This window comes from Tachysurus fulvidraco, chromosome 1 (genome assembly GCF_022655615.1).
Source record: "Tachysurus fulvidraco isolate hzauxx_2018 chromosome 1, HZAU_PFXX_2.0, whole genome shotgun sequence".
Taxonomy (NCBI): domain Eukaryota; kingdom Metazoa; phylum Chordata; class Actinopteri; order Siluriformes; family Bagridae; genus Tachysurus; species Tachysurus fulvidraco.
Window position 1 is genome coordinate 7,720,917 of NC_062518.1, and position 6,000 is coordinate 7,726,916.

Consider the following 6,000-nt stretch of genomic DNA (forward strand, 5'->3'; position numbering starts at 1 on the left):
TCAGATCCGTTTGGCCCGCAGATATCCATTAAAGTGCAGAATGCTGCTTTCTCTCACAGCTTAGATGCCAGATGTTCCTCCCCCCATCTCTAATCATTGCAGATGTAATGGGGTAGAATGCTGCAGTTTGTGACTTTGCTGGCATGCACACTGTATATTGCACAGGGGAACAGCACAGTCTGAGCTATATAATTATACTCCATTAATACGCCAGCATTCCACGCTAGCTGAAGAAACAAAGCTCAATAAAGACAGCATCCATCCAATCCCATGTGCCTGACTGTCCCAGCGCCGGTGACAAGCATGCATCAGGGTGGATGTTTGGATTAAGAAGTAACTATTGTTGTCAGAATATCCAGCAGAAAGTGAAGGAAGTATGCTGATAGTGTTGCTGTATTGTTAACACCCTGCTCTTTTTTCTTTTCCTCCATCGACCAGCGTGCCTGAGACTGTGCAGGTGTCCATCGTTAAGGCTCTGCTCAGTGTGTGTGTGGACAATGCTGAAGGGCTGCAATCACTTTAAGAGTCAACAGACAATTCCACCTGTCATCTGTCTGATGGGATATTGACCAGAGAGCGAGCGCGAGAGGCAGAAAGAGAGAGAGAATTGGAGAGATGAAGGTATTTTTCAGCCATTTGACAAACACTGGCTGATGGTTTGTATAAAGATCAATTACTCCTGTTCTGTCACGTAAGTTTGATTTCCTTTTATGTATGAATATGGAGTATGTGTTTGCATTTCTTTAACCAGATGTGAACTTAGAACTAACTTCTAATATTAATAAATACATTTTATATAACCTCTAAATCTCAGACCTTGGGATACACACACACATTGATTTGTTATCTTTGTAAAAAGCATCCACTGACTCTCTCTCTCTCTCTCTCTCTCTCTCTCTCTCTCTCTCTCTCTCTCTCTCTCTCTCTCTCTCTCTCTCTTTCTCTCTCTCTAGCTCTCTCTCCCCTTCTTTGTCTCTTTGTATATATAAGGCTAAATTCTAAGGAGAAAACTGCACGACATGCTGCTATAAGAAAACGTTCAGCGACGTTGAAATGTGATGAACCCCAACACAAAACAGAACAAGCCTTACTAAACCCGAAGACGTTTATTTTGTCCATGAGTACAATTTTTAATTAATAATTGAATGTCTTTCTTTTTACCCATTTACCAGACAATAAATGATAGCTCAGATCAGTTGGACTACTGATTGGAAGGTCGTGAGTTCGAATCTCCAGGCCACCAAGCTGCCACTCCTGGGCCCCTGAGTAAGGCTCTTAACCCTTAATTGCTCAGCTGTATAAATGAGATAAATGTAATTCGCTCTGGATAAAATTGTCTTCCAAATGTTATAAATGTAGACAAGTCGGTTCCTCATCACTTACAAACCAGTGGTACACAGATGTTCTCTATTGTAAAGTTATAGATATCAAATCAACCAATATGTAAAATGTAGCTTGTCAGGTTACAGAAAAACCAGAAAGAGCAAAATCCTTTGACTGAAAGTTTTTCTGAGGTCAAAAACGTACAGAATTCGGAAGTACCGTCACTGGAAATGTCTTCCATAAATATTCTTACACAATGTTTTTGTGAAGACCTGTATTTATTTATTTATTTATTTATTTATTTGTTTGTTTGTTTATTTATTTATTTATTTTTATCAGACTTGGATGATGTCAAGAATTCACTATACAATCACTGTGAACAAGTTGTTACTACAGAAACAATAACGTATTAGAACGATGACATAAACCTGATTTTAATTACAGTGAAAATTAACTGTCAGAGTTTTTAGCTGGTCAATAAAACGAATCACGCTTCTGACCAATCACTTTTGAGAATGTGACAAAGCCGAGTTGTAATAACCAGCAAATATGAAATGAAGTTACGAGCATGGATTGATTGAACGTTTAAAAAATGTGTTCAAGGTGCTCTAGCACTCACCCAGACCTTTTACTGGGCCTGTGGGTAAACAAGCCGCGGTGCTGATTTATACAAGGCTGACTTTAACAGTGCAGGGTCCTGACTTTCTCCAGCGAGTCTCCACACTGCTAAGAATTTCAAATGTGCTTTTAGTACATCCTCTTTTTATTGATGTGTAGCTGCAAAGCTGTCTTTTAACTGTGCATATGGGTGTAAATGCTGGACCGATTTTTTTTTTTTTTTTTTGGTTTGACGTGAATTTTCTCATCATTTATCCAGTCAGGGATGTCATAGGAAACGATGGTAGTTTTTTCACGTTCTGGTGAATTGTGAGTAAGCTTTGGTGGTGGTTAGATTGATCTGAGCCCTGCTATAGATTGTGCTAAGGGCCCGCTCTTGTCCTCGCACACTAATATGGAATTTGATTAATGTCACAAATGTGTAAATAAAACTATCCAAACAGCCTCTTTGAGAAAGTAGGAGATGGAATCTCAGTTTGTACAGTATGAGTAATGAGTTCCAAATTCTTACAAATTTTTTCTCTAAATGTTAAATGCTTCAAAGATGACATGAGATCTCCATTTTAATTCGTACCGAGAGGGGACAAGACCATTTTATATCATCATTTCATATTTTTTTTTTGTTTTAGAAAAATAGAATATAATAGGCTAATCTTGAAATCTAATTAAATTTCAAACGTGATTCTTTTTTTCTCAGGTGCTTTGTGAACACAGTCTTTTCACAGGTATTTCTTAAATCACATGATTCATGCTTTCACAAGATTTTTTTTTACATGATTTATTTTCTTATCATTTTTACACATGATTCATTTGTTCTGCATATGATTTTTTCTCCGTGATTCACGTGATTTTTCACACGATTCATTCATTTTCACATATGATTCTCACAGATGATTCATATTTTCACATACATTCATTCATTCATTCATTTTCTACCGCTTATCCGAACTTCTCAGGTCAAGGGGAGCCTGTACCTATCTCAGGCGTCATCGAGCATCGAGGCAGGATACACCCTGGACAGAGTGCCAACCGATCGCAGTGCACACACACACTCTCATTCACTCACGCAATCACACGCTACGGACAATTTTCCAGAGATGCCAATCAACCTACCATGCATGTCTTTGGACCGGGGGAGGAAACCGGAGTACCCGGAGGAAACCCCTGAGGCACGGGGAGAGCATGCAAACTCCACACACACAAGGATGGAGGCGGGAATCGAACCCCCAACCCTTGAGGTGTGAGGCAAACGTGCTAACCACTAAGCCCCCTTATTCTCAGATACATTTTTACATTATTTATATTGTCCTACATGTAATCCTGGAATTTCTCACTGTTTCTACACAGTTCATTTAAACATGATTTTTTTTTCAGATGTCACGATTCATTTGTTTTCACATGACACTTTATGACACTTGATTTCTTTTCATGTGATTATTATATTTTTATTTATTTTCACAGCATTTCTACAAGATTAATTAGTCTTCACATGTCATTTTTGTACACAATACATGTCATTCGTGATGTCATTTTCATGTGTTCACGTGTCATTTCAGGTCATAAAGTTCAGTGATGTCATTACATATTACTTACACATTAAGAATCATCTGTAAGAAGGATGCACAACAGGTGGAAAACCTTATATGTGAAATATGTTTGTTTTTTCTTGAGTTTGTGTTACTGTGATAGTGACAAAGCACTATAGAGCATTTACTGAGCTCCAAGTGTGGGAGATAAAAATTTGCCATGAACAGAGCAACTTCCTATAAGAAGAGCAGGCCTCTTATTGACATGACATTTCACTGCATGTGATCGGTAAAACTAGAAATAGTAGACTGATCGGAAAATGAACAGAACGCGCAGAAAAACTAAAGAAAAAAATTCAGACAACCTTTATCATGTTATGAATTTAACCATTTTGGAATTACAGTTCTCTCACTCACGAAAATATAAGAAAAGTCAATAAACAAAAATGCACCAGTTTTTTGCGGATTTAAAGATTTTACTTTTGGATCTTGGGAGGCAGCTTGCTTTATTTTTCTGCCATAAGATTATCTTATAATGTTGAAAAAAACATATTGCCTGTGCTTGATATTAGCTAGAAGCAAAGCGCTCTGGAATGAGCTTTCTTGTGAATTTCAGTTATCACAGACTTCATTTAGCTTCACATTAAACACTCACTTTAAAAAAAAAAAAAAAAAAAAAAAAAAAGAAGAGAAAAGCTCTGGTTTCCAATTTGCATACAGTGTGAAGCAAGTGCGCTATCATGTGATTACCCAGGGTAATTAAAACAGATGTAACATGAACACTTCCTTAAGTACCAATAATTAATATGTAATTATGCACACATTTATACACAAGTTAACACATCTAGTAGAAGCAGACGTTTCCGGTTCAAATTACTGTCATTAACAGAAAAAACACTTCTCAATTGAGGTATCAAAACAAAGATTCTCAGAAAGGATGAAAAAAAAAAAAATCCAGTTGTTGTTTGGTTAGAGTTTAATGAATCTTTAAGCTAAAGCATGCCAGAAGAACAGTTAAATAGTGCAATTTCTTTCTCAAAGGACTGATTCAATTCCCTTCCTTCCTTTCTTCTTTACTCTCATCATCCTGATTTGGTGTAATCTATGCAGGGAGGTTGCACATGTCATGATGCAAGAGTGAGAGTAGAGGTTTACCTTGGTTTGATTTGAACCATTCATCACTCTTTCATTAGAATGTGGTATCAGGAAGGCAATTAAACCTCAGGAAGATAATAAGCATCCAATAACTCAATTAACAAACCCTAAGTAGTGATACTCATCTTCCTGCCGATATGACAAGAGGCTGACCTTCATTCTCAATACACTCCACTTCCTCCTGCTCATTCTGACAATACAGTCTGATTTTGCGTGGCATAACAAGATCACCTGAGTAACCGTCTCCTTTCTCAAGAGCCAAACAACTCTCCATGTGCTCCTGCTCTCCCTTTCTTTCTCTCTTCATTGGCCTCATATCGGAATGGCATTGTTAGCCCAAACCCCCACAGTGCAGCTGGATACACAGAGGCTCTGGTGCTAGCGCCTCAGCGGGCGTCTTTCACTCATAAAACAAGAGATCACCTTGGGTAGCCGCATCAGCGTGCTCGTTCATCGTTAGCGTCGACGTGAGTGTGATCAGCAGCTGAGCTGACGTCTCTATTCAGCTGCCACCTGCTAGCTGTCAATCAAAGCCAGGCAGCTGGGCGTCCTGGGGCTATTGACAAAACTGTCGGCACAGAGCTGAACCGTGCCCATCACATCGCTGACTTGTTTCCTTTCCCCTTCTTTTCTTTCACACTCTTTGCTGCTTTTCTGGGCTTGTGCCATCCCTCCATCATCATAGTCACCTGCCAGGGAACAAACTTGTTCAGAGTCATAGTGGCAGCTGGGAACATTTCTTTTATTTATTCATTATGACTAGTTTTTGTGTGCACAGGTTGTTGTTTTTTTTTTAGAAGGCCTTATGGTTTGTGTATCAACATCCATCAATATGGCTGCATGCATGCTCCTTGTCACTCAAACAGTACAATGTGAGTGAATGTTGATGACAGGTTTCCCATGAGGCAGCACTGAATAAAGGAACCAAATGTTCGAGGAACCAAATGTTTACTGGATATCAGTAGTTACTGAAAAACTCAATCCAGCCGGTCTGGTGAAAAATCACATCTGTTCACTTTGATATCATGTTCCTTTAAAGTACATAAATAGACCATAAGTAGTTTCTAGGCTAAAGATGTAGTGGTACTCCTTGCCCCTCTCAACATGCTACTGTACTCTCTAAAGAAAAATACATACTAAAGATACAAAAGGCATGCTCTTGATGGTATCAATTCAGTGGAAAAAATATAGGGTACTACTGTACACATTGTTTCTGAGAGTGTTTATAAAAGTGAATAATCAAAAACACCATGTCTGTAAAAAGAGCGGTCACTTTTGCTCATCCAGCAAGTTAAAAGCCACTGCTGACCTAAAAGAACAAAAGCTCATCTCATATTTGCCTAAAACATCCCAGATTAATCCCAGGACTTTTGGACTG